Source organism: Macaca mulatta, chromosome 5, assembly GCF_049350105.2.
Source record: "Macaca mulatta isolate MMU2019108-1 chromosome 5, T2T-MMU8v2.0, whole genome shotgun sequence".
NCBI lineage: Eukaryota > Metazoa > Chordata > Mammalia > Primates > Cercopithecidae > Macaca > Macaca mulatta.
This window is the reverse complement of record NC_133410.1, coordinates 60,168,746-60,194,570: the sequence shown is the minus strand read 5'-3', so window position 1 is coordinate 60,194,570 and position 25,825 is coordinate 60,168,746. Positions and strand designations below refer to the sequence as shown.

At 38.1% G+C, this 25,825-nt stretch overlaps 2 long non-coding RNA genes and 1 pseudogene across 3 annotated transcripts; 1 reads left to right on the top strand and 2 right to left on the bottom strand.

Moving 5' to 3' along the window:
- Positions 1–235: 235 nt before the first annotated feature.
- On the bottom strand, positions 236–1,015 carry LOC704347 (elongation factor 1-beta pseudogene; annotated as a pseudogene). Its single transcript, XR_012896.5, has one exon. The product of XR_012896.5 is annotated as an elongation factor 1-beta pseudogene (transcript).
- A 68-nt stretch (positions 1,016–1,083) lies between these two features.
- LOC144340911 (uncharacterized) lies at positions 1,084–22,122 on the bottom strand. Its single transcript, XR_013417457.1, has 3 exons — positions 22,036–22,122; positions 7,670–7,920; positions 1,084–1,277 (listed from the first exon to the last, which is right to left on the bottom strand). It is a non-coding gene; the product is annotated as an uncharacterized LOC144340911 (long non-coding RNA).
- Positions 11,786–15,531, top strand: LOC144340910 (uncharacterized). Its single transcript, XR_013417456.1, has 4 exons — positions 11,786–11,826; positions 13,739–13,746; positions 14,339–14,457; positions 15,170–15,531. It is a non-coding gene; the product is annotated as an uncharacterized LOC144340910 (long non-coding RNA).
- Positions 22,123–25,825: the final 3,703 nt, after the last annotated feature.

Here is a 25,825-nt window from a genome sequence, read left to right as displayed (position 1 = left end):
ACGTCTGACCATTCTTTCCAGTGAGCCAATATACTACTTGTATTCTCGATTATGAGCCTTACCATCTTCAATCTCAGTCATATCCATATGATAAAACTGTGCCAGGTGATAAGGATCCAGAGCTGAATGGTCCATGATCCCTGCACTGAAGAAACTCATTGTCTGTAATGGCAAATAAAAATAATTTGAGCTATAATATAGAGCTAAGTGGTAATAGTTAACAATTTAATTTGAATTTTTTTTTTAATCTTTCAAGCTTTTATTTAAATGCCATGATCCAGGATGGATTTTAGGTCTTGTTGAAAGCAGCCACATCCATGGACTGCACATAGTCCTCAAAAGCAGTGATCTGCTCCTCCAGCATATCTGTTCCAACTTTATCATCTTCAACTACACACTGTATTTGAAGTTTCTTAATTCCATATCCCACTGGAACTAGTTTAGATGAGCCCCAGACTAAGCCATCTGCTTGAATGCTTCTGGCGCACTCCTCTAATTTTGCCATATCTGTCTCATCATCCCAAGGTTTCACATCTAGTAAGATGGAAGACTTGGCAACAAGTGCAGGTTTTTTGGCTTTCTTTGATTCATATTGTGCAAGACGTTCTTCCCTCAGCTCTTTGCTTCTTCACTTTCCTCCTCATAATCAGATCCAAAGAGATCAATACCATCATCATCTTTACTATCTGTAGCTCCACTTCCTGTAGTGTCTTCCACATCGGCAGGACCATACTTGCCCAAAGCTTTCTTCACTCCTGGCAGGCTGGCCTTTTCCTTTTCGTAAGACTTGATGCGATTGTACCAACGTAGGGCATGACACAAGTTGGCAGGCGGTGGGTCGGACACGGCTTCAAATACTGCCACATCTGCTTGTGATGGCACATACCTCTCGATGTAGCTCTTGTCTGCCAGGTAATCGTTGAGCACCTGGAGGCCGGTGGGGCTTTTCAGGTCTCCGAAACCCATGGTGTCAGCTGTATCTGAGAGCTGGGGAGCAGCAGAAAGAGAGCGCACAAATTGTGGGTGCCCCGCACTGAAGAGAGGAAAAAGGGTTAATTTGAATTTTTACAGAAAATTATGAAGTATGTTGTTTAAATAAGATAGTCCAAGATCATACAGCTATAGGACGTTACTCAAGGCTTGAACCGGCAGTTTATGACAAAGCACTCAATTCTGAAGAATGACAGAGGAAGAAGGACCTGGGGCCAGTGACAGCTTCTGAGGGGAAATCATGTTTCTGTTTAGTCTTGAAGAATTCACAGAAGAATTCTGCATCCCTGGTAGACAAGACAGGTGAGGACATTTCATGTACAAGAAAAGGAAGGAAAGAGACTGTGAAAAAAGAGATAATTACAGCAACTCTTGATATCTAATATATCAAGTCCTCTTTCTTTGTTCTTTGTTCCATTGGGTAATTTTCTATATACATATTGATATCAACTTGTTTTAATCAGATAATTGACGAACGAAACATAATTTTTTTTTTTTTTGAAGCAGAGTCTCGCTCTGTTGCTCAGGCTGGAGTGCAGTGGCACGATCTTGGCTCACTGCAAGCTCCGCCTCCTAGGTTCACACCATTCTCCTGCCTCAGCCTCCCAAGTAGCTGGTGTTCCGGCCCCTGCCACCACGTCCGGCTAATTTTTTTTTTTGTAGTTTTAGTAGAGACGGGATTTCACCGTGTTAGCCAGGATGGTCTCCATCTCCTGACCTGGTGATCCACCTGCGTGGGCCTCCCAAAGTGCTGGGATTACAGGCGTGAGCCTACAGGCGTGAGCCACCAAGCCTGGCCGGAAACATAACTTTTAATAGCCTCAGAAATAGACTACTGTATGGGCATTTGATACGAAAGAGGTAGCATTATATAACGTGGAAAAAGGTGCTGGGACAATCGAGTATCTGTACGGGAAAAAATCAAATTGGACCCTGTCTCGGATGCTGTGGTGCCCTTCCCAGTTTTCCCCTTCAGAATGGTGACACTAATTGTTCCAGCTGCAATATTGCTAATTGACAGGTCGCAGCTGAATCACTCCTCAGGAATTGCCCTTGGCCTACAGGAGCTGCCTTGCTGAAGGCTGTGGTCCCTCCCTGAAGGCATCTCACATCCAGAGACTGGCTGATGTGGGGATACAAATTCTATCAATTTGAGACAAGCTGAAAGCTCCTACAGGACCTGCTGGGGCCTCTGCTGCATATGCTTCGCCATTCAAGTTTCTCCTCTGCCCAAATCTGCCCTCCTCACCTTTTTTAAGGTATCGTTCCCATGCTCATGCTCCAATAAACCACATGTTTACAAATCACCATCTCAGAGATCTTCCCAGGGAGGTTTACCTAAGACCCCTAACTTACACCATACCCCACAATCAGCGCCAGGTAAATTAAAACTAAAGTACAGAAAGATGGAAATAATTTGCACAAGGTTACACATCTGAACAAGAATAGAGCTGAGATTTAAACCTGAGAAGTCTGGCTCTAGAGTCTCTGCTCTTAATCCCTAATGGCAAAGAAAATAAACCACTTATGACTGCGTGGAGTATCATGGATGAATTACACAAACATACTGTGGAGCAAATGAAGCAAGGCACAAAAAATACAAAAAGTATGATTTCACTTATGTGAAGCACAAAACCAGGCAACATAAGTTGGATTGTTTAGAAATGCACACACAGAAAGTAAAGGTATAAAGAAAGGCAAAGGAATGACTATGGAAAAAATCAGGAGGTGATTACTCAAAGGAAACAGGAAGAGGTGAAATAGGGAAGAGGGTTTTGAGAATGTTGGTAATGTGTTATTTCTTTATCTGAGTGGTTGTTACACATATGAACATTTACCATTTATATGTGTTTCACGTTTATAATAATGGTTTTAAACTATAGCTATGTGTTCTTTTCTTTTCTTTCTTTCTTTCTTTTTTCTTTTTTTTTTTTTTTTTTTTTGAGGCAGAGACTCATTCTTGTTGCCCAGGCTGGAGTTTAATGGAGTGATCTCTGCTCATTGCAACCTCCACCTCCTGAGTTCAAGCGATTCTCCTGCCTCAGCCTTCCAAGTAGCTGGGATTTACCGGCATGTGCCACCATGTCCGGTTAATTTTTGTGTTTTTAGTAGACGAGGTTTCACCATGTTGAACAGGCTGGTCTTGAACTCTTGACCTCAGATGATCCACCCTCCTCGGCCTCCCAAAATGCTGAGATTACAGGTGTGAGCCACAGCACCCACAGAATTGTCTGGAAATTGAAATATTTCCAAAGTCACTTCGTGGAGCATTATTTAGGGCTAAACAGAACATGAGAATCTCAGTTTTCCTCAAAGTTCTTTGTAGAATAATCTTAGTTATATTTCCAAAATTATATTTGATACTGGTTAATAAAGGTAAATGCTGCTATCTGAACTCACTTATAAATATCTAAACTTGCATTTGGTACTAAAATGTTGACAGGCACAAGTTTCTAGTGGAAAGCACATCGGACTATGAGTTAGGAGATGTAAGTTCCTATCCTAGTTTTGAGTGCATAGCTGTGGAATGGAGGTCAAGTCATTTGATTTCCCCAGACTTTTGTTACAACTGTAAATTAAGGTGGTTGGAAGGTAACTTCAAAGATCCCTTCTATAATTCTATTCCTTTGAAAGTATTCTAGAGTCTAAATTTGTGTTTCTTGTGACATAGAAGAATGTTTAGATTATGCACAGATGGTTCACTTAGAAGTTTATTTGGGACAAGCAGCCAGCACTTTTCTGGAAAAAATTGTCCCTATTTCCAGAGAAATTTCAGGGATATTGCTCAATTGTCAACAGAAGCAAGGGAAACCCAAGCATCTTATAATTTTTGTCTTTAAGGCTTCTGCAAAATTTTATGGTGAAGGCTGAAGAGAAAAGACACTTAGCATATCTTTCACAGGGTTCTCTACTGCAGTCTCACCTCTCACCATGGATTTCTTTATTCCGTTTTTTAAAAAAATTGTAAGATATGTCACATTCACCAAAAAAGTGAAAAGAACACATATCTGGCTGGGTGCAGAAGCCTTCACGAGTTGTCTGGTTATGAGCAAGCAACTCTGAAGTCCTGGTGGTCCAGAGAGGTGTTGCTTCTGATCTCTTTCACTATGGAGCCATAGAAAGCTGAACTTCCCATCTCCCAGTAGAGCTTTGAGGCACACGTTTTAATGTGCCTGCTTTCTCTGCTGCATGGCGTTAGGCATCTCGGAGGCAACATTCTGAAACAAAACTCATCAGTGCAGGATGAGCATTTAAAATTCTTTCTTTTTCTTCCTGAGATTGAGTTTATACAGCATGGAATGATAAGGGAAACAGACACTCTTGTAACATAATCACACATGATATGGCCACAGATCTGAGTAGTATGAAAGATCTGATTACCTTGCAGGTACTACTTACCTCCAAGAAAGCTCCCTCTCATTCTTTGCTCCTATGTCATTTGGCAGGCAAAGAGTTAGGGATAAAGGGCTGATACTGGGGTTAAAAGGAGGGAACCACTAGAAGTCCTGAGCAAAGGGGACTTCTGGTAGAAGAAAACAGTAGGATGAGGGATATGAGGTTCCTTAACCAACTTTAAGGAGATGACCAACTGAGTGAACCGAAAGTCAACAACTGTGACATTGCAGTAGTATGAGAAATGTGTGCCCAAGGCAGTGACTAGGGTTCAGACACCATTCTGGACTCCCAAGTCATTCCCATCTTATATTTTTGTAATTATTTCCAGATATTTGTCAGACTAAGATTTAGGCCATGTGGGACAAGGATTGATCTGTTTCCTGTCATCCTCAATGGGAACACAGTTCTGGAGGCTCCACATATATTCAGTTTACCAACTCTACAAGCACATGTTATGCATCATATATCTGAATAGGGCTCTGAGAGCCACAGATAACACAATTCTTTCTATCAAGGAGCTCACAGTGTAGCCGAGGAGGCAACAGGCTATCTGACAAGGAGAGTGCCAAGCCCTTCTCAGGCTCTGGGATGGGTCTCAGGGATAGCCCCTGTGTTAAAGAGTGTACCTATGAGTTAAAATACATAATCATGAAAGAGAAAAATGAAATGGAGTGTTAGACTTGGAGTAAGAGATTTGGAAAAAAATTCTAGGAGAAATAGTTGAAGAGTTGAAGTTGAAAACAAGTAGTTATTTTTACTTTGAATTTAATTATCTTTCTGAAAAAAAAAAGTTTTCTTTCAATTTATATTTTTTTCTTCTCACAGCTTTTACATTGCTGTGCTTTGAATCCAGTAAGTGCATAAGGAGTTGGGGAAGGACGTTTGGGGAAGGGGCTGGAGTACAGTTTTAAAGGTTAAGACTTCCAGATGGGACATGTAAGCATACATATATAAGCATTTAGTTCTTTCAAATATGATTTCTTGGGCAATTAATGGAATAACACTTGAATTAAAGTCATTTTATGATAACATAGAGCAATGGAGCATGACTAGGAAAAACGAAGAATCATACTCTTTCCTATCTTGATGCTTGAATGGATTCTTGAAAAACTGTAAGAAGAGGTAAACTCATCATTTAATGGTTTAGAAACCTAGCCAACTCTGCAGGCGTTTATCAAGACATTTCAGTTGTTTGGTTTTATGAAAGTCTTTGTTTCCATTATTATTGCAAAGAATAAACTTTTATTTGTTCACTGAAGAGTTTCTAAAGTGTTGGAATTTTAGCAGCAGGAAATTCATTTCCCAACTTGCACTTACCACGTAAGAGGCATCAAATTGCTCATGAATTAGTAGGCTAAAAGCCCTTATTGTTTCCTGGTGGGACACTTTCACAGCGCTGGAGAAAACTGAATACCAAATGTTGTTCATCATGCGTCTTGGGACATGTTACTGAGGGTCTGAGATTTACATAGAATTTATAGGAGGCAATGCCACTGAGTTAAGTAGGGAGCAATCTAGATCCTAGAACAATGCTGTGGAGTCAGAAGGCTGTGTCAACAGTGTCTACTGTGCTGAACCTTTAGCTACTACTTCTTTCTCACATGCACTGAGTCGGAAAATGCTGTTTCATGGGCTGTAGCTACTTGTCAGGTCACTGACTCAACAAACTGAAATATTAGCCAAGGAAAATGTTGTGCAATTCCAGTTGCTCACTCATAGCACAATCTGTAGCCTCAGATTTGCCAGTCTTAGTCCACTAAGAGGAGCCAACATGAGGTAAAAGGAGAAACAGTCTGACCTTAGCTATAAAGGACAAGAGGATGCCAGCACGCTAGGGTCATGCATGCTCTTTTCCTCTTTCATTGAATTGGTGGGCCCATGACTAATTTATGCAAATATGACATGGAAAATAATTTCTTGAAGAGAGCTCCTTTGTGCCAAATGTTCCCTGGTTTTCTTTTGGCCTGGCCTATGGATGATATTCACTTATTTTAGGGTCAGGCTTCCAATTTTCCTGCAAGACAGGGCCAAGAAATGTTTATTTCACAAAGAGGCCAAGGTCTGAGATGCAAGACTACGACTGAGTGAGGCCCCAGAGCAGGATGACAATAGAAGATGGTTTCACTGGCATTCCATTCCTTTCTCCTCCCCACCCCCAATCTCAGAGTGGCCATGGTTCACTGAAGGAATAGTAATTGTCATCTAAACCTGGGAACAGTGGTGCTTGGTACTTGAAGGATGAGTCATTTAAACTTATTCACGTTCCCACTGGAAAAACTCTCTTCTCTCAACTCACAGGATATGAATACCAACTCCCTAAGGTCATTAAGATATAAGAAGGAACTTTCATTATAATAAAATCAAGTATCTAGAAAAATTATTCTGCAATAGGAGAATGATAGTCCCTTGGTTCTACAGGAGCTCACTGTTGTTCAACAAGTGTTTCCAGGCATCACTTACAGTCCCTCTGAGTTCTACCTGAAATGAGGTCTGAACATACTGCTCCTCCACCTGCTCTGTCCTGTACTGGGTGGCTCTATTTTTTTTCCCTAGATTTCATTCATTTTCTTTTTCTCCATCTAGTTAGCTCTGTTGGAAGAATATGTTTGTCCTAGAGTTTGTTCTCATTGGACTGCTTGGTGAAGGTGGTTCTTTTAACACAAACTATGGTTCTAGAAATGAAGCATTAAAAGATCGAGTATTTATTCCACATGGGCTAGACATCCCTTTCCATATCTTGAACTTCTATAGCATTCTGTATACAAGTAGAAATTCACAGTAACTAGTTCTGGGTCCACTTTTATTGCTCCCAATCCATGTCTACTGGAAACACTGAGTTCTGAGCAATAACTAATGTCTGCATGCCCTGGTGAATGAATTATCCTAAGTGAAGGTGGAGAGAAATAGCACTTCACAAAGCGGAAGGGACCTAAAAAATAAATCTGCCCCATCTCTCTCAATTTCCTGATGAACAAAGAGATATTCAGAGAAGTTACTCATTCACAGTTGCTTGTTGGTGGTAGCCAAGTGCCTGATATCCACTTCTAAGGAACTGTTAGTTACACTATGATGTCTATTGTGTTAATATTATGAAAAGGGCTGCAATAAAATGTATTCACTTCAACAAATAGTTATTGATTCTCCCCTATGTACAACTACAGTTTATGATATGCTGGTCACAGACCTCAGTGCTCGGGATACCCACAGTTATTGCTCTCCTGGAGTTCACATTTAACTGAAGGATAGATTACAAGAAAAACACGATTTGTATTATAGTTATGACCTTTAGTTGTCACACTATGCAATGAGATAATTTGCACTGGAAATGGCTGGCTGCGTGTTGCTCTACAAGTGTAGTGAGCATGTTATCTTCTGTCTTCTGTGGCATTCCGAATTTAAAACACTCTGCTTTATGAGTGCATGCTTTGGGCCAGGTATCCTGTTTTCTGGTTCCGAAGATGTGGTCACAGTAATCATGGCACGTGGCAGGGTAGGCTGTTTAGAAGGCATGCTAAAAAGGCATGCAACAAGCAACTGGAGGAAACGGGAGAGAATGTAAAAGAAGAAAGTTATCCAAAACCAATTGGGAAAATTTGTTTTACAGTATTTTAGATTATATATATATTTTTTTTTGCTAAGGAGTTATAGTAAATCAGAGTGTTCTGTAAATATTTTTTGTATAAAAATTACCTCATGAAATAGAAAATAAAGGAGTTGAGGGGAGCACTGAAGAGACTTCAGCAATGTGACCACTGGAAGGCGGCTTCTCTGTGGAAAGGCCTCGCCGTAACCCTGGTGAAATAACCCCTCAGACCATCTGCCTTTTTTACTTTTGATTTCAAGCTTTTTTTTTTTTTTTTTAAAAAAACCCAACATTCTACTAACTGGATTACAGCCTAGAACACTGGCGTTCTGAAGGTTTTAAATAAAATATTACTAATGCCACTACATATAAACCAAATTGTCTGAATTTTTCTAGGCAGCAACTGTGTCTATAATAGTGACTTGATGATTTAGACAAAAGTAATCCGTCAAAGAAAAGTTATCCATGTATTCCACATATGCCGTGCTAAATACTCTTTCCTCCACAGACAAGACCTAGTCCTTGCCCTAGAGTAGCTTATATCCAGACAGAGAAACAACATGAGATATTTACTCCCGGTCAGATATTCTTAGTAGCAAATCAGACTAAAGGCCACATAAGTCCAGAACCTTAGTTTCCAACGACATAAATCCAGAAAATTTGTACACTCTAACTCATTACACTGATGCAAATGATTATAATATGTATTAGATGTATAGATTACAGACTTTTGAGAAGTCACAATCAGGATCCTATTTGAGTTAAGTAGAATATCTGTTTAAAACATCTATATTGAGTACCTACTATGTGGCATATAGTAGATGCTCAGGAGAGATGTTTGCTTGCTATTTACTTTGATAGATCCCATGAGGGCTCACATTTCATGATGCTTTACAGCAGGGGTTCCATCCCCGGGCCTGGACCAGTCTGTGACCTATTAGGAAACAGGACGCACAGCAGGAGGTGAGTGGCGGGTGAGCAAGAAAAGATTCATCTGTGTTACAGCTGCTCCCCATTGCTTGCACTACCATCTGAGCTCCACCTTTTGTCAGATCAGCTGTGGCATTAGATTCTCATAGGAGCACAAATCCTCTTGTGAACTGTGCATGGGAGGGATCTCGGTTGCACGCTCCTTATTAGAATCTGACACCTGATGATCCGTTACTATCTCCCATCACCTGCAGATGGGACTATCTAGTTGCAGGAAAACAAGTTCAGGGCATCTACTGACTCTGCATCATGGTGAGTTGTATAATTATTATCTCATTATATATTACAATGTAGTAATAATAGAAATAAAATGCACAATAAGTGTAATGTGCTTGAATCACCCCTAAACTGTCTCCCCACTCCTTGTCTGTGGAAAAATTGTCTTCCATGAAACTGGTCCCTGGTGCCAGAATGGTTGGGGACCTCTGCTTTATCGCACTCAAGATAAACAAAGTGCCTGCAGCCAAGGATGTGAGTCATCAGAACTAGCTGGAAGAACCACTTTGAGAAAGAAACTACTAGCACAGGAAAGCAAAAACAACTTCCTCTTGCAATCTTACCTGAAGAATTTCTGTTGGAATTTTCTTTTCCATTTCTTTCTCTTTTTTATTTTCTTTATAAAATTTTAAAGTCCGTTTCACAACTTGCATATAAAGAATATCTATTAGAGGTGCTCCACTTGGCATTTATAGGCAAGCCAGGCAGTCCTTGTCCTTAGGATAAACACACTTTATAGTGAATTTTCTTTATCCAGCCCAGCAGGCTGGCTCTTTCCTTGGGAATAATGTCGGGTATGTGATTGTTCCATCTTCAGATCCTGTATCAACCTGAACATGCTCTTCCACCTTGCAGCTTTCAAAACCAAAGACATGGCTCCCAAACTAGCTACTTTCCAAATCTATTTTAATAAAGGTGCTTCAGGAAGCCGATGATACCAATCCACAAAACAATTTCACAGGGAGAACTGGGTCCGTTGTCTCAGCTTTGTATCTTAGCAGCTTTGCAAAAGATCATTTCCCAGAGCCTAAGTTTCCAATGACATAAATGCAAACAATTTGTAAAATCTAACTCATTACACTGATGTGGATGATTATAATATGCATATTGATCTCTATATTCCTGACTTTTGAGATTATAATAAAGCAAATGTTACAAAGAAGGTGAAAATGCAAATATATATTAAGAATCTGCTTTAAGCTAGGCGTGTGCTGGCTTTATATGTGGTTCTATTTATTTGATTTTAATACAGTTTTATAAGAAGAGAGTATTAGTTATATTTGATAGGTAAATAATGAGGACTCAGTTATTTAGAATCACGCAGGCAGAAAGCAGAGGGATTGGGATTCTACTTATAAACCATTTGACTTTATACCTACGCTGTTTCAACTGGACTAGGTGGCTGCTGCCAACAATAAATCACACCATCAGAGAATCTCCCAGGTAACTGTCTCACTAAAGTGCAATTTCTCTGAACAAAGAAATGACAATTTTTGGTCAGGAGAGACATTCTGAAACTATATAAAATTATACAAGGATCACTTACCTTCTTAACAAATATTGTTCTGCCTGTGATCCTTTTAGAAAATAGAAAGCAACAATAGAAAACTCCAGTGGAGATTTAAGAATTTAGTTCAGAACATTACATTCCTTTAGATTATAGTTGAGCAAAAATTGGTGGATTATTTATTTAAGAAAAAGATTAAATCTCTGACAACTTACATAATAAAAACTACCATACATATTGATATTTCATTTAATAAATATCAATACATATTGATATTTAATTGATTCATTGAAAAAATAGAGAGATTGGGCAAGGTTGCTAAAGATCAGGTTCACTCTGACGAAGGTCTGGTCTCTCTGATTTACACCATTGCTTAAGTTATTCCAAAATATGCAGCCTCTTTTTAAGGTAAATAACTATGAGACCAGTGTGAGAACATTGTGTTTTCTTTCCAGGATGCTGAATTGAATTGACGTCTTTGTAAAAAGGGAAATGAGTTCTCTGGCTGGGTTTGGGGAACAAACCTCAGACTATCAAGAGTTCTTGAATTTTAATTTTAATTGTGACCAGTGCCCTGAGCAATTGGTTTCTTCTAGGCCTGGGATCACAAAACAGTGTTGTATAAAATGGAAAGTGCAATGCTTTTTAGGTAAAATAACTTTTCCCTTCCTCTCTTCCTCCCTTCCTCCCTTTCTCCCTCCCTCCCTCCCTCCCTTCCTCCCTTCCTCCCTCCCTTCCTTCCTTCTTTCCTCCCTTCCTCCCTTTCTCCCTCCCTCCCTTCCTCCCTTCCTTCTTTCCTCCCTTCCTCCCTTCCTCCCTTCCTCCCTTCCTTCCTTCCTTCCTTCCTTCCTTCCTTCCTTCCTTCCCCCCCATTTTTTTGGCAGGGGGCTAGTATGTAAGACTATATATATCAGATAACTCTTTGGACTACATTTTAAAATTTTCATCTGATAATTTACTTCTGTTTCTGTGTGGTAAGAATGAGAGCTCTCAATTATTTAGCACTAATTGTGTGCCAGGTTCCATCTGAAGGCTTGACAAGAGTTAACTTAATTATTTGCCATATTTTGAGGTAGATACTACTGGCACTATTTTTTAGACTGAGAAAGGAGATGTAGAAAGGATAAGATGTTGTCCAAACCCACATTGACAGTAAGTTTTGGAAATGAGTCTTTAATCCAGCAATATCCAACTTTAGAGTGTGTTCTTAAGCACTACTCTGTAAGTTTTAAGCAGCTCCTTTATGATGTCATTGAACTGGGTTTTCCAATCACATTACACATGTGGAGATTAAGACCCATAGTAACAATGACAACACTTTCATAACAGTTCATCTGTGTTAACACACAAATCCTCAAAGTAAGTGCTCTTTGTATCTCAGTTTTATGGATTAGTAACTGAATGCAGAGAGGTTAAGCAACTTGTCCAAGATCACATAGGAGTAGGTAGTAGCATTGGGATTTAAATCCCAGGAATTGGGTGTGCTGTGGGAGCGTGTAATCTTAACTACTTGGCAGGCTGAGGTGGGAAAATCGCTTGAGCCCAGGAGGCAGTGCTGGGATTACAGGTGTGAGCCACTGCATTGACCTCATATAAGGAGGAAGATTTTCCAAACACTGATGAAACCTCTAACAACATACTCTGCAGTTTATAGATCGTTCCTACCTAGAATTTAATTTTCATATACATACTGTTTCTTCAAAGCATTAAGAATGTGCAAACAAGACTTCCTGGAAAAGTAAGGCATGTGGCATGCACAGTCGTGAGCTTCATGCCAGGAGGGCAAGGAACACAATCACCTGGGCCCATGAGAAAGGAACTCTGATCCTTCCCTGTCCTTTCCCAGAGCAGGGATCCTATCATTTCTAAGAGAAGGGCCATTGGCAGCCTCTAGTTCTCAGAACTGTTTGTCTGCTAATGAAAATGAACACACTTGATTTTGTACAGGTTAGTGTGAGATATCTATTATTTCCCCAGTGAGATATCATGTTGGCAGTCGGATATATTCAAGTCTTGAGTCAGTTGATACCGAGTAGATAGATAGATAGATAGATAGATACATAAATACATACATACATAGAAAATATTAACAGCAAAATGATGCTGATGGCTCAGGATGTGTGTTGAGACAGACAGAACTGGGTTCTGTCATTCAAGCTGTTATTCACACCCAGTGTCACCTAAGCCAAGGTTTGAGATGCAGTTACTTCAACTGTGAAATTAGGTTTCCTTCAACAGATATATATTGAATGCCTACAATGTTCCAAGGACTGTTCTAGGTACTGCATAGAGCAGTGAAAAAAAAAAAAACCTGACAAAAATCTTCACCCTTCTTAAGTTTATATTCTAGTGTATGTGTAGGAAGAAGGAGGGGAACATGGAAAGTCAGTTACTAAATTGGTGAAAGGGGAAAATATATAGTATGTCAAATGCTTACAAGTATTAAAGAATAAAATAATGCAGAGAAGGTGAAAGGAAGTATCTGCTGCAGGAAGAGATGAAGAGCTGAAGATGGTGAGAGTTAGAATTATAAATAGGGCAGTCAAAAATTGTTCACTAAGGAGCAAAAATTCTAAGGCAGGACAGGGAGGGCAGCTGTCTGAGAGAAGACCATTTCAGTAGAGGGAAACAGTCTTCAGCAGAGGGAAGAGCTAGTGCAAAGACTCAATGCCTTGTGGTATAAAGGGAAAAAAAATCAGTGTGGCTGAAACAGACTGAATGGAAATCAAGAGGGCACGGAAACTGCAGAGGGGTTGAGGATGTCACTGCAGTTTTAGGCTGAGCGACTGGAAAGATGGAGTTACTGTTTACTGAAATGGAAAACTCTTTGGGAGGAGTATATAATTTTGGACAAGTTAAGTTTGAGATTTCTATTGCTGCCCAAGCTAATTGTCAAGGAGCCATTTGGATAGTCATATCTGCAGTCAGCAAAGGAGACCAGGCTGTAAGTATACATGTGCAAATTGTCAGGTTTTGAGAATATTTATAACCACAAAAGTGGGGATAGGTAGAGAAGGAAAGAGGTCTCAGTTTCAAGGGATTGGAGTTGGCTACTGTTAAGAAACCTAGGAGGAACCGGCAACAGAATGACAGAGAAACCAGCAACAGGATGGTAAAGAAAATTCAAGAATGTGTGGCATCGGGGAAGCCAAAGGAAGAGGAAGAGAAAGTAAGCTTCTGCGTGAAATGTTGTAGATAAGCTACTTTCTTCACAGCATTACAGCATGAGTTAAATAAAATGTTATTTGTACAAAACAGCATAATATCTGGCACAGCACTGCAGGTAAAGCTTGTTTTCCTTTTCTACAATGAAGTTTTAAATGAATATTTAAAAATGTATTTTGAACTTCTCAAAGCAAAATGTAATACCATTTATAATTTCATAAAGACATTTTATCTGCTAATATCAGGACATCATTTTCTCGAACACAATGAAACTTTTTAAATGTGAGAAAATAAAATATTTCTTAGAGATATTTCATAAAAGCTTAAGATAGACTCTTTTTGCCTCATAAAATTTATGCATAATTTCATATAAGGTAATAATGAGAAAATCAGATCCAATATAAAGAATTTTGTTTCATAATCAAATTTTTAGAAATAAGTCATCTTACATATTAAAGAATAGCTAGAAGGAGAGAGCAATGAATTTTATGTATAAAATTTATGTATAATAATTTTTCCTTATAAAATTTATGCATAATTTTATAAAAGGTAATAATGAGAAAATCAGATCTAATATATAGAATTTTGTTGCATAATCAAATTTTTAGAAATAAATCATCTTATATATTAAAAGATAGCTAGAGGGAGAGAGGGATGATGAAAGAAGAAGAAGAAGACATTTTTTATACTTTGTGTGACACGCTCTGCAGGGAGCTTTATGTGTGGATCTCTTTTAGTCTGCACATTAACCCTACAAGTTGGAAATGGCTCTTCTCAAACACTGGAGGTAGAGCAGCCCCAATGTACCTGCTACTGTGATGCCTTCCATGTGAGTATTTTCTCCAAATGCTAATTTGGAGAAAACAATTAATATGAGGTGAGACGCTGTATTACTTATTTGCCCTGAATAATGAAAATAACCCCAGGCTGGAGATAGGAATTTGTCCCAAACAATGTCTTCAGCCACCCCTCCAAACAAAGTTTGAAAAGGATGTGAATAAGTAAATGCAGAATCAGAATTTTCTCTCTCTTCTGGCCTAAGTTCTTCATTTCTTAGTTGAAGATAACCAAGGTCAAATCACATAATCAAATGACAGAAAATGATTCCAGAGACACAACCAGGCATATCAGATCTATCTCTTCTTGACTTGTGATGTCCACACACAACACCTATGAACAGGCGCGCTCAGCCTACTAAGAAATGCACTCATCATGTGTCATCTACAGATTTTCTCAAGACTAGAACATTTGTGAGCAATGGTCCCAAGGCTTTCCCTGTGGAGTTGAATACACAGATTGAACATAGACATTTTGTATAATCCTAGTGACTTGTGGATACAGTTTCCATAGAGCACTAGGTTCTCCAAGGCCACAGTCACTAAGTGGGGTTCCATGGCAGGTGTAAAATCTCATTGGGTGATTGTGTCATGCTGTGCTTACAGCACTATGTTGGTGGAAAAGAGAGGAAAACCTATTACTGAAATCTGTGCTATTTTACATGATATTTTAATTAGTTATTTTTAGAACATCTTTCCTTCTAGAATGCAAAACTCTCTGAGGGGCTGAGAATATGTCTACTGCTACCAAAATTGTAACCCCCATCATCTAGTATAGAGTTGGTATACAATAAACATTTGCTGCGTGAATGTATTCTGCTTCATTCCAGAGGCCTACCAATTCTCAATTTCACTGTAGGCTGAAGAGCTGCTCACATAGAATACTTTTAGTGCCTTTCATTTTCACCAGTTTAGATCAATGGGCAGAGAGATGCTGAATTACTGCTCTAGAAATATAGGTCCACATGCCTTGAACTTCAGAATATTAAATTAGAGGTGAATGTTGAGTCTACTAAACTGTATAGTCTGTAAAGGCAGGAACTGTATTTATCTCACTCATATTTAATCCCAAGAGTCTTCATAGTACCTGGCCCATATCCGTTGTTCAATAATTGGTTTTTTAAATACCTAATTTATTAAACAAGGTGTTTGATTGAACAGCAATGACAAAAGTGAGCTTACTCAGTCTTAAGTGCTAGCAGTAAAAACAGTCACGAGGGGCTTGCAATGAGCTCCACTGGGGGGAATTTTTCTTCTTCACATTTTTGTACAATGAATGGACTCATAGGACACAGCAGACACCCAAGAAATATTATTTTAAAGTATATTATACTCAAAGAAAACCAGGAGTGTCAAAAGACTCTTAATTAATAGAAAACTGCTGAGTCAATAGGATAGCTAATGTAAATAAATTGTGTTCAGAATTTGATTTTCTAAAATTAAAAAAAAAAATTAGTGCTATCTTGAGTATACCAGATGTTTTAAGAATGGATTTGTGAAACTACAGCCATTTAAATAATATCTTGAAATTTTCAAATATCAAATCTTTCTTGAATTATGTTCTACACAGTGATTAATCAAAAACTAAATTAGATATTAATTCTCATTGTAGAAAGTAAGTAGTCTTATATTTGTAAAATTAACATTTTAACCTTCAATTATGTCTATTTGGATAGAAACAAAGTTAGAGCTGATAGTGACCCTACTGAGGTCTGATAGGGTCTCTTAATGTTGAAGAAGCAGTAAAATCAGTAATAGCTTTCATTCCCCCCCAGGAACTGTATATGGTTATACTTTGTTATACCAGTGGCTTCTTAGACTTGTGAACCCCTTATGGATAAAATCCCAGTAAGAACAGAATAATAGCCCATAAATCAAGCTGTGTCTCCTATTTAACTACATAAAGATACAACTATTTTATATATACACACACACACATATATATACACACACACATGCACACACACATACATACATACATACATACATATATATGTATTTTTTTTTCAGAGACATCTGGCTCCATTGCTCAGACTGGAACTTTCATGTTTTTTTAAGCTCATAAGAGAATAATTCTTAGTTGCTGGATGGAGCTCAAGAAGGGTCAGTGAAGAACTGCAAAGTGGCCAAAATGCCAGGCTGAGCTGCTCTTCAGTTTGGATGCTTGCAACAAAAATGAAACAAAACAAAAAAAACAAGCAAAAAAAATCACTTTTTGTTCTGTGAAACTTTACTTTTGGAAACTTACCAACTTGTAACATAAGGGAATTAAATGAAGATAACAATCAAGTGAAATAACTGGCATAGCACTTGGTTCTAATAGGCTTCTATAAATGCTGCTTCCCACCACTCCTCTCTCTTCCACCTGTTTCACCTTTTGAGAACCCTGAATCATGACTTCCAGCTACATTATGCCTGGACATCATGACTGTTCAGCTTACTGAAGGGAATGCCTTCTGATGATTGACACTTACTATCTCTTTCTTACTCCTCTCCCTATCCCCTTGTCTTATTCCCTTACTACTCTCAACCAGGAAGCTGGAGTAGCTGAAAGTAGATTTCTTCCACATGAAAATGCCTAGGTCACTAGGCACATAAGAGGTGCTAAGTAATTGATAAATAAATAAGGAGAGAGAGAGAGAGAGAGAGAGAGAGAGAGAGAAAGAGAGAGAGAGAGAAAGGAAGGAAGGACAAAACCTAAGATAGTATAAGCCATTACTAACCTGTGATGTTAGATCTAAGACGTCAGAGAGGAGCTGGAGTGCGGTGATTCCACCACTGTGATGCCTTGTAGTGGTCACAGTGCAAGTGCTGGGTATAGATGTCATCTAAACTGGAGGTATAAGACCTATGTCATGTGAGAACAAGTCTGTTTGATATCAGGCTTCACCTGGTCAAGCCCCAGCATTGACCATTATTACAAAGAAATAAAAAATACTACTCTGCGAGATCAGGCTCAAAGGACAGGACTTGAGTTTAAAATACACTTCTGAAAAGACTCAAAATCAAAGATCATGAAGTTGTGGCTAACCTGGAAAGAATGCTTATGGATTTGCTTTTTAGTTCTCAGAAAATGAGATGAGCAGGGCATCAGCTGAAGTTGAGAATGATTAAATGTAGACACACCTAAGGAGATTACTACTTTTTACAGTGATTAATGCTCTTAGTGAAGTAACTCTTCCAACTTACCACTTTGTAAGAGGTTTATACACATTCACAGCTGCCCCTCTTCCTTCAGCAAACCAATGGTATGGGAGATACAGCACTTGACTTGGAATCAGGCAGTCTGATTTAGAATCTGGCTTTTCACTATCAGCTATATTAGGATGGTAAGTCACTTAAATGCTCTAATCCTTGTTGTCCACTCCACTCCCCCATTGCAAAATGAGGATATAGTAGTTTCTGCTGGTGCCCATCCATCCTTATCCCCTTTCCCAGATCAGTGCACCCACTCTCCAGCTACCAGAAGTGCTGGCTGATAATGGCTGACAGTTGCCTCTTTGCCAGGAGAAATGTCCTTGTCTGGAGAAATGTCCTTGCACCTCACCTCCTTCCCCTGATAAATCACTGGCAATGAGTAGCCAACAAGAATGATGGGGAGTAGTAATGTCTATTTCACAGAGTTGTTAGGATGAAATAATTTAGCATACATGAAAACGCTTATGATGCTAAAGTGAATGCTGAAATAATAAAAAATAAAAAACAGACCAGGCACAGTGGCTCATGCCTATAATCTAGGCACTTTTGAAGGCCAAGGCGGGAGGATCACTTGAGCCCAGGAGTTCAACACCAGCTTGGACAACACAGGGCAAGTCCTGTCTCTACCAAAAAAAAAAAAAAAAAATTACCCAGGTGTGGTGGCACATGTCCATAGTCCTATCTACTTGGGAGGCTGAGGCAAGAGGTTCACTTGAGCCCAAGAAGTTAAGGCTACAGTAAGCTGTGATTGGGCCACTGCACTCCTGAGCAACAGGTGAGAACCCATCTAAAAAAAAATAAATAAATAAAAAAGGAACTAAGAAAATTATAGCCCATTGTTAACCTATAAAGTTAGACTCATGATGTCAAAGAAGATAGCCATAAATTTTTACACTTTCTGAGAGAATTCTGGTGGAATGGAGGGCATATCCAATTCAGAATGACAGTGTTTGTGTTCTCACATGTGGAACAGACATTTTACATTATCAGAAGAAATGCTGTCAAATAGTTATGCCAATAGTGTGTGAGGTAAGAGAATATTGTCCTCCATGTCAGGATGTCTTCCTTAGCAACTTCCTGGAAAATTACAAACATTTGTACTTTCAAATAAGTAGAATGTTTGGCATGGCTCATTGCTGCTCTTTACCCATTGGTAGCTGATTTGAGATTTGTTTAGGTCTTCCAAATAAGCAACTAAGAGTAATTCTCTTTGTAAATGATAGTGACCACAGTTGCACTCTTTGTTGAATGCCTACTGTATACTGATTACTCTACATACACTAATTATATCAGTTAATCCTTCAAGGGAATTACAATTATCCCAACTTTGTACACAAGGAACCATGGACTCCATCATTAAATAATTGGCTGAGGTCACACTACTGGTAAGTGTGTCAGACTCATGGTTGGAAGCTGGGATTGTATGACCATACAGTCTGTGCTCTTGCCACCATTTTCTTTAGAGCCGAATTAGGGCTGCATGTGGAAGGACGCATGTCCATATTTTTACTTTATGCGTTCACTCTTTTTTTTCCCCTCACACAACTTGCACAATGAACCTATGTTTTTCTCTCTCCCTTCAACTATGTGGTTTGTTTCATTTGTTTTTTAAACTCTTAGTGAGATTGCTAAAGCTGGGAGAAACAGTCACTGATGGGCCTCTCCTTAGGCTGCTCAGATGACTCTCTTAATTTCCATAGAGTTTGATATTTCTATGTTGACTGAGGAAACGGAGATATTTCTGACCACATATAGTAGACCAAACACTTAACTGAATATGTTTGCCTACGCTGTCTTGTTCAGTTATCAAAATAGTCTGTGAGGTAGTAATTACTAGCCCCAATTTGTAGATGAGAGACTTGGGGAGAAGAAAGATTAAATAACTTGGTCAAAGTCACATGGCGGGCAGCAGGTCTAGGATTTTTTTCTAATGCACTTAACTCCAAACTCTGTGCTATTTTTATTGCACATTGCTGCATGTTGCCTAAATACCTGAAAGCATTGTTTCCATTTTTTCCCAGTATTGGTATCTTTTAAGAATAATAATTTCAGTTCTGTCATTTTATTATGATCTAGTGGTAGCACAAGGAGGAAGGAAAACTGTCGTCTCAGAGAAAATGTGATGTTGAAAGTCTAAAGAGTAGATTACCTTTTAAGTGTTTTGGTTTCTAAAGAGAAAAATGTAAAGTCATTGAGCCATGAAAAGAAGCTGACTCAAATCTAAAAGATTGTTTTGAGTATTAATGTTCTAGCAAAATGATAGTGGTTTGTGGCAATTTCCTCCTTTAACAAAGTCACAATGGAAGGACTAGAATAATTAGAATTACACCCTGGTCTAATCACCAGAAGATGGAAGAGAAGCAAATAATATGTATGAACTATTCTGAGCACAGATATTTACAAAGAACTACTAAAGGGATTATGAAAGGAAGGTGAATCAGAACTGAGGAATTGAATGGTGCAATTATTTTATATAATGTAAGAATGGGCTAACGTGAGAAACCATCCTTAATACTCATATCTTACACAGATTGGGGAAGAAGATCTTCCCGACCCTGCATGCAGGATTTCACAATATTTCAATGTTATTATGAGTACATAGGTAAAACGTAGAAAGAAGATGTGGGTAATGATATGTCTGGCAAACTTGCGACTGCTCTGCCAAAGATTATCACAAGATTCCAATAGTGGGATCAAGTGAACCTGAGTTAAGGAAGTTAAGTAAGAATGTTATTGCTAAACAGAAGTACCTCAAGTCTCCCATGAAATATTCTGGCATTACCTCCCTTTTCAAAAAATGTTCTCCAAAATTGGTTATTATTTGGGGCGTGTTGGTAATTTTCCCCTTTAAAGATGATGCTCAAACATTATGGTGCCTGTTTATGTTAATCTATTCTGAAAACGTATTTTGGGAGCAACAATGAATGGCTTATAAAAATTTTCCCTAGAGCCATGTTAGTTATATTCTTAACAGTTGTTCAAAGTTCAAGATGCTGGCAATGATTGTTTGCTTATCAAAGTATATCTAATCTGGGGATTCGTTCAGTTAACCTTTACTAAATAGATTGCAATCTTTCTCTTTTTTAAATTCATTTTTTTGTTTGTTTTTTCCTAAGCCTGGTCAAGGTACCCTGAGTTAAGAAGCGAAATGTCAAAATGACACACCATTAAGCTGACCTAATAGGGTAGCTTAAATAAATATCATATTTAGACAGAACAAAGAGATTATTGAAAACTTTCTTGATAATACATGGTTATCCTTTAGAATTGCATATTCAAGCTTAGTTTTGTAATAGCTCATATATCTCAAAGATTTTGTGATTTTAAATACAATCACATATTCCTATCAGAAATTTGAATTTAAATTCTGAAATGTAAAAAATTTCACATTTTTTTGAGAGAGATGACGCAAAGGCAAATCATATCATGGCCTTATCATAGCTATACTTTGAGAAATCTCAACTTTTTGTGGGTTTTTGACTGAAGAACTTTAAAGGACTTCTTTACTTTTTCTGACCTATCCCTCAAATGAGACCAACACTGTTGAAGTTCCATTTGTAAATTCATCACTAAGACAGCTGCAGAAAGGGATAAAGAGGATGAGTGTAACCCCACCCCCTAGTTTAGTAGATGAAGAATCTGATGTCCAAAGAGATTAAGTGGCTTTCTCAAGGTCACAGAGCAAGCAGGCAATGGAGCCAGTGCTCAGAACCCAATTTTCTGAAGTCCTGCTCAGTTTAGACCACTTGCAAAGTGCTTTAAGGAAAGAAGAAATTATACAAAATAAATTAATATGCTTAATTATCAGCCTTTAATATTGCAGGACAGAGTCTATTAACTGAGATTCATCTGGTCTGCTAAGCACACAACAAGATGATTTTAATAATCAAGTTTTATAAATGGTTTATCATGAAAAATGTGGCCCACATCTTTCAGTGAAAGGGAAATAGAAGATCAAATTATTAGTTTAGGTTAGTCTACAGATAAAATTCCAAATTTTGTATGAGACTTCTAAAGAGGTCTTAACACATAGGTTAGTTCTTGTGCCACTAAAAATGTTGTCCTTTTCGACATTTAGAATCTTTGTCCACTTTGTAGGTAGAAATCTCTTGCCCATAAAAACATGGCCAAATATTTACATCTCTTCATATTGTAGTTCTATTTTAGATTTGAAATACACATTTGTACAAGTTAAAACTGGAGATTAGAATCTTATAATGTAGGATTTGGACAAGATGACTTCTAAAGACACCTATAGTTCTCAAATCCTAAGTATGACAATCAGTAATTGTATTAATTCACTTTCATGCTGCTGATAAAGACATACTCGAGACTGGGCAATTTAGAAAAGAAAGAGTTTTAATTGGACTTACAGTTCCATGTGGGGAAGCCTCACAATCATGGTGGAAGGCAAGGAGGAGCAAGTCATTTCTTACATGGATGGCGGCAGGCAAAGACAGAGCTTGTGCAGGCAAACTCTCATCTTTTAAAATAATCAGATCTTGTGAGACTCATTCACTATCGTGAGAACAGCACAAGAAAGACCCACTCCCATAATTCAGTCACCTCCCAGCAGGTTTCTCCCATGACACGTGGGAATTATGGGAGTTACAATTCAAAATGAGGTTTGGGTGGGAACACAGCCAAACCATATCAATAATTCAGTAATTGCTGTCTCTTATGTACAATGGGATTAGTGTGATATATTTACTCATTCTGCAAAAGGAGAAAGGATCAGCAAAAGGGAGAAAAAACTTTCAATATTAATAATTATTAGTGGTCTTAGTATTACAGAATCCAAATACCATAGAACTTTAAAATAGTCTGAAAAAAAAAGAGATTTAAATGTTTCTCAAGTAATTATTATTGAGAAGATTGCTGAATCTTGGATAATCATTATCTTTATAATTTCTTCATTATGCTAGTGTTGTATATTGTGCAGTTTCCTTATTATAATGCTTTATGGGCTAATGATGCAATATCGGATGTGTATCATGGATAAATGAGAAAAGCTTGTAGATTCTCAGTCCTGGAAAAGTCTTGGGAGCTCATGGAGTGTGCTTAAGAAGGCAGGCTCTGGAATTTGATATTAAAGTTTGAATCTTGCTCTGTCATATACTCCTATGGGACCTTGAGCAAACTTCATATCCTCTCTGCCTCAATGTACTCATTAGCTAATTGGGATAATAATAGTACTGATCTCATAGGGTTTTGGAGAGGATTAAATGACTTAATACATGGCAAGCACTAAGGATAGTTCCTGGCACATAGAAAATACAGTGTTAAATATTCTCTGCTATAGTTGGCCAGGTTTCTCATTTAATGGATGAAAAAGTGAAACCCATCAGTAGCAAATCACTTTTTATATTTCAGAGAATAGAGCTTTGTCATAGATATAAATCTATATGATACATCTCACTGCATTCTACAGTGCATAATGACAGCTCATCCTGAACTTTGAAAATAACTTTTTTTCAATAAAAGAATGAGTTCAGCTTGACTCATGTGGTCCAGTACAGGGTCACTCCAGGGCTGGCCTTATAAGTCATTGGAATATGTAACTGTCTATGTTGTCTTTAGGAGATCTGGGAATGCCCCATGTCAAAAATAATTTCCACCCACTAACTGATGTCTGCAGTTTTCTTTAGTTTAAGGTGTTGTCCCCTGTTGAAACACACATTTTTCTATTAGAAGTAACACTTTAAGTTTTTAAAAATCATTTCTATAATATTGTAAAAGACAATTCAAGAGATAGATTTTGATAAAGGGGAAAGGAGAAGAGAAAATGAGGATTCCAGGCCCTATAAGTGAAGCATGCAATTGAAGTGGTTTGGGAATTTTGATAGCAGATTTCTCCACATTTTTTAATTTGTATAAATTTACAGGGTATAAGTGTGGTTTTGTTACATGCATAATTATGTAGTGGTGAAGTCAGGGCTTTTAGGATATCCATCACCCAAATAACATACATTGTACCCATTCTCCACAATTTTCCTTGTAATCAACTTTCCACCTCAATATTCCTAGAGCAACATCTATCCTGGAATTAATGAGTCTGACTCCTTGCAGTGCACTAAGCCATATGCTGGCTATAGAGGAGGCAGAAGACTGAAATGACACAGTTTCTGCCCTCACAGAGTATACAATCTAGTAGGAGACAAAATAAATGCACATGTAACTACAATAAATTGCTAAGCACAACAGAGGCATGGAAGTGAGCAGAAGTCAGTGGGAGGTGATAGACCATCACTTCTCTCCCTTGCAAGCAATGTGCCTCCAGTGGTATAGGAGAGAGCATGTAAAAGAGGCCTGATGGCCCATATAAGAGTGAAATTCCTTTCAAAGCATCTATTTTTTTTCTTGTTTATTTTAATGGAGCACAAAATCAGTATTTTAATTTACTTTACAACCATGGAAGTTTATGCTCCAGGGAGATGCCATGCTGATCCTGTGGCTTCTTATATAAGCAGATATAATGCCTTATAACCCTGAGAATCAGGGTGCCTTAGTCTGGTGTTTAGGTGTATGGAAGTGTGCAACCTAACACCTAGAACGTTTCCTGTGTTAATGTCTTCATTCATCACCCACCGCTGCCTGTATAATTCCATTAGAAGCTATGATTCATGGTCTGGAAGGAAGCAAGAGATAGAGTGGCCTATGCTTTCTTTTCCATACACCAATTACAATCTGTTGACATTCCAACACCATTTGAATCAATAACTGGCAGAAAGAGAAAAGAATTGGGGAAAAATTAAGTCCCTGTAGGAGGTTCACGGTGATCATAACCCTACAGGAACCTCAGCATTGTCAAGTGTGCCTGTAAGGGCCTGGCTTTCCTGTTTGTAGTCCAATATTTTGTTATATACAAGATTATCCAAGATTTCAGGAATCTTCTCAATAAAATTTATTTAAGAAAGATTTATCTAAACCTCTTTATTTTCAGGCTATTTTAAAGTTTCATAGAATTTGGGTTCTGTAACACTAACAACACTAATAAGGCTTATTATTTTTTTTTCTGTTTCAAGCAACATAAACAAGGAGATACTAGTCTTTAACCATTCTGGAAATAAATAAAGCTAAACTGAAGAATTCTCTACTCCCCTTCGTTTTCCTTCCCACTTTTGAACTAGAGTTTTGTCTAACAGTATTCTAATTGCTTTTGTTTGTGCAACAAAGGAAACATAATTTGTATAATTTCTGGGCAGAACTAATATGTTGCGCTTCAAGGCTTTTTTATGGTTAACTTTATGAATGTAACTTTTTTGTTTAAAGTAATATTGATGTCATGAATATTTTCAAATTCAATAGATATTAAAAGTTACCTTTTTTTTTTTTTTGAAATGGAGTTTTGCTATAGTTCTCAGACTGGAGTGCAGTGGCTACTAAAATGCATGATCCCTCTATTGGTCAGCAAAAGAGTTTTGACCTGCTTAGACTCATGAGAAGGTCTTGTGAGTCTGACTTCTTGGAGGTTGTGCAAAAGCTGCGCCGGTGACTGGCTTCCCTGACTCTGCCCTGCTCCAGTCTGGGCCTCACTGACTCCGAGTGTTCAGTGTTCTAGCTGTGGAAATGAGCTGATAAATTGCATAGGCTGGTTCATCCTTTCTTGGGCAAACTGGTAGTTTCCCTGCTCCCAGGGGGTCACCATATTGATGCCAAACTTAGCGTGGACACCCAATTGGCATAGTGCACTACAGCCCAGAACTCCTGGACTCAAGTGATCTTCCTGGCTCAACCTCCCAAGTAACTGGGATTACAGATGTGTGCCATCACACTCAGCTAGATTTCTTTAAAATTAAAAAATGTTACTGGACAGTGTTAGCATATTTTAATAAGAATTTATTTGTACCCAACACCATGCTTAGCACTTAACGGGCATTCAATAAACATTAATTCAATGGATGAATGAAAGAAATACAACAAAAAGCAAATTAATCACAGAATCCCTTGTGAAAACATGAATGAAAGCACTACTGTGATTATGTTGTAGGTAAATTCATGATATTTTCTATCATTGGTGTATTTTGGTGAATTAATATTATAAGATCAATTCACAAAATCTTCAAAGAAATGGTTCTCTAGAAATAATTCAGTTTTTTGTCATTCTGTAATTTTGGCCAACTGTTACTAGAAAACATTTTCATTTGTGTCTATCTGTATGGT